Source organism: Tyto alba, unplaced genomic scaffold, assembly GCF_018691265.1.
Source record: "Tyto alba isolate M040663 unplaced genomic scaffold, T.alba_DEE_v4.0 Super-Scaffold_45, whole genome shotgun sequence".
NCBI lineage: Eukaryota > Metazoa > Chordata > Aves > Strigiformes > Tytonidae > Tyto > Tyto alba.
This window is the reverse complement of record NW_024881321.1, coordinates 9,883,585-9,895,277: the sequence shown is the minus strand read 5'-3', so window position 1 is coordinate 9,895,277 and position 11,693 is coordinate 9,883,585. Positions and strand designations below refer to the sequence as shown.

At 40.2% G+C, this 11,693-nt stretch overlaps 1 protein-coding gene across 1 annotated transcript in view; it reads left to right on the top strand.

The window, feature by feature from the left end:
* The window catches only part of DIAPH3 (diaphanous related formin 3), a 247,165-nt gene that overhangs the window by 45,504 nt on the left and 189,968 nt on the right, over positions 1-11,693 (top strand). The gene's annotated exons all lie outside the window — the stretch shown is intronic.

The following is an 11,693-nucleotide window of genomic DNA, read 5'->3' as shown; positions in this document are numbered from 1 at the left end:
TAATTAATTCTTAAATCAGCAGGAAATCTGTCCCTCATGTTCACTTTATGATTTCATAAAATTACACCCAATATATCTGAGGAAAGAAATCCTTAACCTTATTTTCAATTTTCAATTTCCTTCAGTTGGATATAGAGTTTACTGCAGGAAGAGACAAAGTATTATAGTGCATTTGAATGATCATTATAAATATTCGTCTAAGAGCATAAATATTAACTTATATTGATTTTTATATAATTCAGTTGAACTGAATGCCAGTGATAATTGTCATTCTTTGTGAGTATTACTAAAATGGTAAAAGATGGATCTCAAGTTGGAAAGAGATGATTGTGTTTACTGTCACCTTCTCTATTACATAGTTTATGTCTCGCAGTAAAGATTGCTGATTGTTTCATCTGTCTCACAGAAAAGCTAACTATGAAGAAGTATTTGAGGCTTGGGAATTGTTCGTTGTTGAATTATGCTGGTAACAATGGGATTCTCCTTTGAAAAATCGTCCGTCCCTTCTTACTCTTTCTGTCTTATAATCATAGAATGGTTTGGGTTGGAAGGTGTCACGTCCCAGTTTCTCAGGACAGTGACTTGAGTTGCTGATTCACAGGTCAGGATTAAGGTGAGATGACACCAGAGATTCTTCAACTAAAAAACCCTAGATTTTATTTGTTCACAACAGATACTGGCATGGAACTTTTATCAGTTAGCCTTGCAACCTCTGCAAGAAGCAGTAAAACCCCACAACTTACACAACCACAAAGTAAACAAGCCCGGACAAGCCTTGAAACATGCCCTGACAAGCCTCGCCATGTATGCAGGGATACAGGAGTAAAGAATGGGAGAGAGAGAGGAAAGGAGGGCGAGAGAGGGAGGGAGAGACACAAAAGGGAAAGATTTCACAATTCCTGATTCCAGAGTTGGTCCTGCCAGCCTAGATGTCCAGTTCCGGAGGGGCGTCACTGCCTCTGAGGGATTCGATTTGTGCCCTTTTATAATCCCTTGCCCCTCTTCTGGTCAGGTACTCAGGCTCATTAGGCTAATTACGCAGTCTATGCTGCTGAAGTTCTCTTGGCTTTGGTACAGGCACAGCTCGTAGTTTCAGAGTCTTCTGGAAGTGGGCTGGTGGACTTGGGGGGTTGTTGGGAAGCTATTCCACTCTCTGGTGGTATGAACAGTGTCTGACCTTTCTTCTTGGTGCGTGCATTATGGAAAGGACTTCTCTGTTGGCTTCTTACGGAGTCACTTGAGATAGGGAAGTCCAGCCTCAGAAGACTGTGGTTCCACCTCCGTGGGACCCTCTCTTCTTACTGCACCTTCCCATCACAGCCCTGGTGTTTCCATAGAGATCGTTTCCTTTATCAAAGTTCTTTAATGGGTGTTTGAAACGTTAACTGTGATTCTGTTGGACTGTCACAGAAGGGACCTTTAAAGAACATTTAGTTCCAATGCCTAGCTCTAGAGAGGGGCATCTTTCACTAGATTAGTCTGATCAAAGCCCCATCCAACTTGACATTGAACACTTTCAGGGGTGGGCCATCCACAACTTCTCAATATACAGTTGGATTTCTGGGCTACAGGCACACATTGCCGGCTCATATCTTATTTTTCATCTGTGACTGTCCCTAAGTCCTTCTCTGAAGGGCTGCTCTCAATCTTTTAATTTCTCAGCCTGCACTGATACTGGTGATTGTCCCAACCCAGATGCAGGATGTTGCAATTGGCCCCGTTCATGAGGTTCGTATAGGCTCACTTCTTCAGCTTGTCAAGGTCTCCCTGGATAGCATCTCTTGATGTGCCCATCTTCAGCTTCCTATTATGGGATTTCATGCCTCCTCATTGTAGAATGGATATGTTTACAGTTACAAGTTCCTATTTATCTTTTTTATTTGTAGTGTATGAATAAGTTGCTTTCTAAACCTTTTTAGTAGTCTAGATATTAATTTGTAGTATAACTTGTTGAGTAGACAAACGGTTTTTTATTTACCTGATATTGCAAAAATCACTACTAGAATACCTTGTTTTCTGAAGTGCATTCTAGAATATCCATTCTAGAAATGCTAAACTGACGTCAGAGGTGTATGATACAAAAGATGAAGGGGCAGAAAATTACTATCCAGCATAGTCAAACTCGCGTATTTCAATTTGACAAATAAATGGTTGACTTCTGTTTGTTTTGTTTGATTTTTGTTGTAGTGTGCATAGGTATCTCAATGTTCTCTGTCCTGAGCAAGAGATTTGATAGGAAGACTTTCTTTCTCTTTTCTTTAAATCTTGATATAATAACCATAGTGGGAATCAGTTACTGTGATATGACAAATTCAGGTTTGAATTACTGCTCAGTTTTCTGGCAGTAGCCATATGTAATTAGCCAGGCGAAGCCAGGCAAGGTGATAACTGAGGGGAGGATGATCCTCTAATTTGACTCTTTTATTTATTTATATATTTATTTTTCTTTTGTAATTTATTTTTTTTAATCTCAGCATGGATTTATTATATTGAGTTAAAAAGTTTTGAATGAAAACTGAATCAAAGAATTTATGGATTCTCTAGTTTCTTTCTCTGCTTCAACCTTGAAGATTTCGATGTGCTTGTAATTCATATTGTACTCCATTACCAATGACGATAGTCAGAGTTGCTTAGGAACCTCAGACAGTTAACTTCAGATTCAAGTAGGCTCTCCCCCCAGCAATAATTTTTATTGGCTGGCAATGTAGGATATTTTTTTTGTTCTCATATTTGTTTGTTCTCATCCTGAATTTTCAGGAGTTGCATATATTTGCGTGTGTGTATATTTAATAAAGGAAAAAAGCTTTCTATAGCTCCCTTTTGTATACAGTTCAAAAAATAAGTGAAAACTGCCTTAAAAGCAGCCCCTTGGTTTATTTGAAGCAGCAAGTAAATTAAATTAATCCTATGTACTCCTCCCTTTATCCATGATGGGCATCCAAATGGACATTTTGCCCGTTTCCTCCTTTTTAAAAATTAAATACATTTCTAAGGGCCTCTCTAAATCTATAAATATGCCATGCAGATTAAACTGAAGATGAACAGATAGGAGTTCTTTTGGATCAACATTTGGGAATAGGATTCAGAAATTATAATCCCTTGTGAACAGTTGTTGGTAGGCAGCCCCTTTAAGAAATAGGTAGATGCCAATATTAATGTCAGTTGACATAGTTGATACACAGGGAAGAAAGGTCATAGCTGATTATCTCTGACCATTTAGATCTTCGTTATAAACATGAACACTTTTATACTCACTGAATACGGTGATGCTCAACTCCATTAGTGAGATACCAATCAGCAGATAACTGAATCAGTGCAGAAAACTTTACCAGAGTTACCTGAGCAGTGACAACATTTATTTTTCCACAATTATTATTCTAGAAAATGAATATATAAATTAATATAGTAATTAATATAGATTATTGTCCTGGGTTGAGTGAGTGGTGGAGTTTTTTGGTGGCAGGGGAGGGGGCTATCGGGGCGGCCCCCTGTGAGAAGCTTCTTGAAGCTCCCCCAGCTCCATGTCAGCTCCACTTCTGTTTGGGAAATTGAGCCAATCAGTTGCGCCTCTGCGATAACGTATTTAAGAAGGGACGTGGTGACGGGCAGTCGGACTTGTGAGGAGGAGTTGCTTCAGCTGTGGGAACACCAAGGTCAGTGGAGGAACAGAGGAAGAAAGGAGGGGGGAGGTGTGCCGGAGCAGAGACCCCCCTGTATCTTGTGGTGAGACGGCAGGGCGGCCCCCCCCGCCACCCATGAAGATCTACGGTGGAGCAGACATTGATTTATGGCCTGTGGCTCCTGGTCGGATAATCAAGGTTCTGTGCCCGAAGAAGGCCGGGGTCTTGTGGGAAAAGGCAGCCCCGCTGCTGTAATTCAGCGCTGGGAGGATTGCAGCATGTGGGGGTGTCCCACGCCGGAGCAGCTTGGGAAGGGCTGCAGCCGTGGGAGGGAATCCAGTCGGAGGAAGTTAGTGACCCATGACGGAGCAGTGTGGGGAACGCTGTGGCCCGTGGGAGGAATTCAAGTCGGAGAAAGTTTGTGGAGGATTGTCTCCTGTGAGAGGGGGACCACGATGGAGCAGGAGGAACAAGTTTTGGACACTCCCCTCACCGAAGATGAAGAAAATGGCAGCGCTGACTGCACCCCCCATTCCCTGCCCCTGCGCCACCGGGGGAGGAGGTAGAGATATCGGGAGCAGAGCTGAGCCCGGGAAGAAGGGAGGGGTGGGGGGAAGGTGTTCTCAAGATGTGGCAATGCTTCTCACTGTCTTACTCTGTTATGTGTTGTTAGTGTCTGTAATAAATGTATGTTCTTCTTTTTCTTCCCCTAACGAGTCTGCCTTTTGCTCGTGATCATAAAAGGGGGATTTTTCCCCATCCCAGTCCTATCTTGAACCCCAAGCCTGGCTCTCTGTCCCTTCTCATTGCCGGAGGGGAAGGGAGAGAGAGCTGCTGCATTGTGGTTGGCTGTCAATCAGGCCTAAACCACAACAATTATTAATACCTTCGGATATTAAACAAGTACTTTTCTCCTAGTTATGCCTGCTCATGGTTGTGTGGTTGTGTTATACCTCCATTTGGTATTTTGTTATCCTCTGGTGTAGAAGAAAGGAGCACTGTTAAAACTGAGAATTTACTATAAATGTTACACTTGCAGTACTTCAGCTAAACATATTAATTTAGGCTTTACTGAGAGTGCTACCCCAAATTTTCTGAAAAAAGGTAACATTTTACTGTTTCATTTTCTGTATCTTACGTAGACATGGAAACTTTTCATGCAAGTTTGATGGTTTGATTTTTTTTTTTTTTTTTTAGTTAAACTTCCATTTGAACACATTCTCTCCACTAAAAAGTTTTTTTTTTTTCCTTTACAGACTCCACAAATGGTTGCTAGATATTTATTTTTTTTTCTAACCAGAAAAATCAAGGTTCCTGATGTGAATCGGTTGTAAACTTTTATCACAATGACATTGACCTGGTGGTTAATTTGACAGTGTTTTAATGAGACAAAAGTTTACTGTTGTCAGTTATTTGGCATAGTTGCCTTGATTATCTGCTTGATATATGTAGGCTTGCTTTGTGGCTGTTCAGTTTGACACTAACAACTGACCTTTTCAATTTTGAATTGACTAACATTTCTGTTACTTGAAGGTTGAATATATAAAAGGCCTCAGTATGGTGATTTTTTTGTATTTTTAGTGAAAGCTCTGTGTATCTACTTTCTGCATTTGTTGAAAATAAAGGATATTTTCCCTTCTATCTTCCATAAAATTCAAAATTACGGAAAGCATACTTAAACGTTTTTGGTTCAAGACAAGACTGGTGATCTTACTTTGAGAATATAGCTGCAGCCAGGAGTAATATTGAATTTTTGTTTTTATTAAATGTAGTTTAACATCTTAAATCTGTGCTCAAGAAAATGCATATAAGGCAGTCTGGTACCTTGTATATACTTACGACAACAACTGAAAAAGTCTAAGACTTTGATTCTTCAAACCATCAATGCAGGAAATACAGCTATTCTGACATAACGCATTTCAATATATTTAAGACAAGGATAAAAACAACCAAAAAAAATTGTGTGTTGCCCAGTTCTCATTCTTCTTGTAAAATCAAATGAATGCTTCTACTCTCTATTCATCATCTTTCATCACTATTCCTCAAGCAGGTGGTTTAACTAATGGAAGAGTTATTTTCTTCTTCTGTACATTTCTCATAGAAGATGCCACCTCCTTGTAGTTTTCCAGATAGAACTGAGAAGTAGTACAACGTTAAAGGAAAGGTGCAGTTAAATTCCTCAAAACTGAGTACTGATCATTCCTGGGGAAACCTGCAGGTGTTTCTTGCCTGTCCTAGAAGTGATTTTGTGAGAAAGTAAAAGGCTTTATCAATTCATCAGTAGCATTACCCTCTCCGTATTTTAGTTGTCAGGGAATACCATTTCATCTGTCTTTTTCATCTAATAATATGAGATTGAGAGATGGTACAGTCTATGATATTTTGGCTAGCTGAATCACTTGATGATTCTTGGTGGTTCTGTGTTAAAGAGAACCTTTCCATAACTGTGTATGTAATAAGATGAATAAGAGCAAAGCTCACCTTATCTAAATGTAGAGACTAATAGTAAGTATATGTAAATGTACATGCATATGGATGATACATCTCAAAGTCATTGCTAAGAAGTTTTTATCATTAGCAAGGGTAAATAATTGATGAATATCAATATAGTATCTGTACCAACGCCAAATCTAGAGCCATTTCAATACTGGCAAGCACAATTTAACTAAATCTGTATCATCTTTAGAGCCTTTTCTACAATTGCGTATTTGCAGTAAGAGTTATAAGAGTGAAGCAGAAAACCTTACTGCAGTTCCTTGTATTCAGATGGGCAAGTGTCATGGTTTGAGCCTGGGTGACAGCCAAACACCATGCAGCCGCTCACTCCTCCCTTCTCTCCCAGTGATGAGAAGGGACAGAGAGCCAGGCTTGGGATTCGAGATAAAACCGGGAGGGGCAGATCACCCATTATGGTAGCAGGCAAAAGGCAGACTCAATAGGGGAAGAAAAAAAAGACATAGACTTATTAGAGACACTAACAAAAATAACAACAGAGTAGGACAGTGAGAAGCATTGCCACATCTTGAGAACATCATCCCCCCACCTCTCCATTTTGCCCAGGCTCAGCTCTGCTCCCGATATCTCTACCTCCTCCTCCCAGCCGTGCAGGGGCAGGGAATGGGGGGTGCAGTCGGTGCTGCCGCTTCTTCCATCTTGACTGACAGGAGCTTCTGGAACTTCTCCCCCTGCTCCAACATGGTCCCCCTCTCACAGGAGACAGTCCTCCACAAACTTTCTCTAACGTGAGTCCGTCCCATGGGCCATAGCATTTCCTTACACTGCTCCGTCATGGGTCACTAACTTCCTCCGACTGGATTCCCTCCCAGGGCTGCAGCCCTTCCCGAGCTGCTCCGGCGTGGGACACCCCCGCATGCTGCAATCCTACCAGTACCAAACTACAACAGCAGGGGCTACCTGTTCCCACAAGATCCTGGCCTTCTTCGGGCACAGAACCTTGATCATCCAGGTGAAAAACACAGGCCATAAATCAGTGTCTGATACACTGTGGATGTTCATGGGTAGCAGGTGGGGGCCGCCCTGTCGTCTCACCACAGGATACAGGGGGGTCTCTGCTCCAGCACACCTCCCCCCTCCTTTCTCCTTCTGTTCCTCCCTTGACCTTGGCGTTCCCACAGCTGCAGCAACTCCTCCTCACCCGTCCGATTGCCCGTCACCACGTCCCTTCTTAAATACGTTATCGCAGAGGCGCAGCCGATTGGCTCAATTTCCAAACAGAAGTGGAGCTGACTTGGAGCTGAGGGAGCTTCGAGAAGCTTCTCACAGGGGGTGCCCCTATAGCCCCCTCCTCTGCTACCAAAAAACCCCACCACTCACTCAGACCCAGGACATCAAGATATGATATAAGATGATACTTACCACATAGTATGGATTGCCTGGCCTATGCAAGGAAAAAGCTGCTCTGAGGTACTGAGATGTAACTGACATTTTCCAGCAGAAAAGGACCAAGTATATTCTGTCTGGTCTTCAAATGAGAAAAATGCGAGTTTAAAATGTAAACTGTGGAATCCTGATAAAATGGATCCTGTAACTTGATAGACATCACCGGTTAGAATGACAGAGGATTAGAATTTGAAGCTGTAAGTTCTTGCTTTGCAGAATATATCTGATCTCATTTGTCTAGTTTCTCATTGAGAAAAACATTCAAAATGTTGACTTTCCAGGTGAACTGTATGATTATCTATGCAAAGTTGAAGAAGGTAACATCTAAGTAGGCTGCCAGGTGAAATAGAAGATTTACTTGTGGCTTTTCCCTGAAGAAAGGAAAGTGCCTCTACCTGCCTTTACTGTCTGCCTGTTGTAAACAGCAGGATACTCTAAAGATGTAATTAATGTCTTGGTTAGAGGTGCCCTTCAGGAAAGAGTACTTAGAAATTGCAGTCCTCAGCACTACAACAAAATTTTAGAAGGTAGACCAGAGAGCTGTGTATTACCATATGCCTTTTGATGTTAGAGTCTAAAACAATTTCACTTCTTGAGGCATCTTCTTACAAGGGCAGACTGACAAAATGCCTCCATCTACAGAATCTACAACTCTTCATGAATTGGTTTTAGATATAGACCATTTTCCCAGAATGTTTTGCTCATGGTGAATTCTGCCTTCCTAGGAATCTAATTTATCTGTCTTCACTGAACCTCATACTACCTCAGCAGAAGTACCTCTTAATTTAAGATAAGATATCTTTTTTGATGTGGACACAGTTTGACCACCTTGTGTCTGTGGCTGGAAATTCAAAAGGCTGACAGTCTGCTTATAGAATCTTATCCAAGGTAATTGAGTGTAAAAGAATGGACTTAGGGCCCAAGCAGTGACTGATTGTTCTGTGTTTATAGACCTGTCAACTGGAGTGTCCCAAGCATTTTCCTTAAGTGTTACATACATTGAGAATTGTGAAGCAATGATGTTACATTTGGGATAATTGTTTTTTTAATTTTTTCTTAATAAGGAACATTGAAGACAAATTATGAATGGATACTCCGTGGGATCATGTGTAGTATGAATGCACATAGATAGACGCATCTGAAGAAAGTAATTATTTATCTGTAGCTTCCTTTCTCCCTTATGAAGTTCTTTCAGCTCTTTGGACTCTGTTATCTCTTTGGTCTGACCCTTTATTAGCAGCGTTAGAGACAGGATGGTCTTTTTTTTTGTGGAAGAAGTTATCATATCTGTTATTTCTACTGCATTTCTTTGATTAGCAGCCACACTCTAGAAGCAGGAACAGAATACAGTAGTGCTTTCTGGTAATTTAATAGTTCTAAATACCAATCTGTTTTTGAATGTTCAGAATTTTTTAAGCATGATATTAAGCAGATTTAGGACTACTTTAAGATGAGAAAGACATAATTTGGTATTTCTAAATGTCACGTCCCGGTTTCTCAGGACAGTGACTTGAGTTGCTGATTCACAGGTCAGGATTAAGGTGAGATGACACCAGAGATTCTTCAACTAAAAAACCCTAGATTTTATTTGTTCACAACAGATACTGGCATGGAACTTTTATCAGTTAGCCTTGCAACCTCTGCAAGAAGCAGTAAAACCCCACAACTTACACAACCACAAAGTAAACAAGCCCGGACAAGCCTTGAAACATGCCCTGACAAGCCTCGCCATGTATGCAGGGATACAGGAGTAAAGAATGGGAGAGAGAGAGGAAAGGAGGGCGAGAGAGGGAGGGAGAGACACAAAAGGGAAAGATTTCACAATTCCTGATTCCAGAGTTGGTCCTGCCAGCCTAGATGTCCAGTTCCGGAGGGGCGTCACTGCCTCTGAGGGATTCGATTTGTGCCCTTTTATAATCCCTTGCCCCTCTTCTGGTCAGGTACTCAGGCTCATTAGGCTAATTACGCAGTCTATGCTGCTGAAGTTCTCTTGGCTTTGGTACAGGCACAGCTCGTAGTTTCAGAGTCTTCTGGAAGTGGGCTGGTGGACTTGGGGGGTTGTTGGGAAGCTATTCCACTCTCTCTGGTGGTATGAACAGTGTCTGACCTTTCTTCTTGGTGCGTGCATTATGGAAAGGACTTCTCTGTTGGCTTCTTACGGAGTCGCTTGAGATAGGGAAGTCCAGCCTCAGAAGACTGTGGTTCCACCTCCGTGGGACCCTCTCTTCTTACTGCACCTTCCCATCACAGCCCTGGTGTTTCCATAGAGATCGTTTCCTTTATCAAAGTTCTTTAATGGGTGTTTGAAACGTTAACTGTGATTCTATTGGCCCATCACACTAAACAAAAGTCACATACCTCTATCTTGTAATTGCAAAAAAAAAAAACCAACAGACTTTACTTTTTGTTTTTCTGAGATATTTCTGTGGTTGAGACTTTCTTCCTAAACAAATAGACAGAGATGGACGTAAAATATCAGACATTTAAAACTTCGTATACTGGGAACAAATGAGCCTTCTAAGTGGCAGATCTTTCTCTTTAGCAATATCTGAATAGTCTGTAAGTAAGCCAACTCATCAAGCATTTGAACTAGATGTCTAAACTCTCATGTAACCAGTAGAAATGCAAGGCTTGATTTAGTTGGCTACACACGAACTTCAAATGCCATTTTGGATGCCTTTTTAGATATGAAGTGGTTCCCTTAGGAGATTCCCACCCTTCTGCATTGGCATTTGTAAACCAGATGTGACACACTGCAGCAGCTGTAATGGTTTTCTGTGTACTATGTGTTCACATTTCAGCTGATGAATTTTTTCCTTAGTAACGACAGTGCCCTGGTCACTCCATGTGTGTTACAAAGAATATCTTTTAGAATCTAGAGTCTTAAGAAAGATCTTTAAAGAAGAATCTAGTAGACAACTGATTAACAAGAATATGAGTTTAGCTATGCATATAGCTATATATAGATATCTGTACACATATAGACATCTAAATGGAGGTATCTGAAGCTTGAACTATGTTGTCTTGGAGAACTCTTGAAAATTCTGTTGGAGTTTATTCCTGTGCTTTAGGCAGACACTAATTGTACTTGCTAAGCTTGCTACTTTTTAAAAATCGACTTACTGTCAAACATTGGGTAATGTATTGTTTTTCAAACTGTAAAGTTTAGAATAGCAAAAAGTTTCTTTGCTCTTGAATCTTTCCTGGGTTATTGTTTAAAACTGCCTTTTAATAAGTCACTTGGATGCTGTTTGTCAAGTTCAAGAGGGGCATTTTTCTCTTTGTTTTGGTTTTAGCATGTTCCCCCATAATCTGACTTTTGAGACTGTAGTGTTACTACAATGTTCACAAGCTTATTTCCTCATCTTGATAGAATTTAACACATTTTTTCCTTATGGGTTTTAAGTTTACTAAACAGATCAATCTTGCTGCAGTCTACTTCTAAGTGAATGAACTAGTTTCAAGTTACTGCGATTATGTGTGCTTTACGTATTATATGTTTACTGCTAGATACTGAATTATATTTTCATTTGAAACATGCCTTAAATGTTTGTGATGTAGTAACAGGTTCTTGCTGTTGTCTTTATCAGTAGTCTTTTTTTTATTTTTTTTTTTTTTAATTTTTCATGAAGCAAATTACTCAAAGGTAGATGTCTAAGAAATGCCTTGCTTATACTTCTGTTTGCTTCTTCTTGTATAACCTTTTCTCATTCTGCTTTTTGTAATCTTCTGTTTGGAACTTTCACTATTACTTTTTCTTTGTATTCCTATAGGAATAATTTGCTAACATAATCCAGTAGATCTCTGTCTTGTTTAGTCCAGGAAAGCTAAAGTTTGTTCTGGTTATGAACTTCAGTCGAATTCCTCCTTGATCAAATTTGACTAAAGTAGTAGAATAACAGTACTTTCTACTGTTGTGTTTCTTGTATCTTGTCTCTGTTCTATTTGAATAGCATATGTGCATATCTACCTTGTTGATTTGGCAAATTAAAAAAAAATACACTTTTTTTTTGGCAGCATTTATACCTGTAGATATCATTTAATCTAAATTACAGTTTTTTCTTTGAGATAGCTATGCAGTTTGCTCTTTATTGGAGTTTTCTCAGTAGTGTACTTTGTTCACTCTGCCTCTTCATTGATAGCTTAAATCAAACATAATAAGTGCTTATTCCT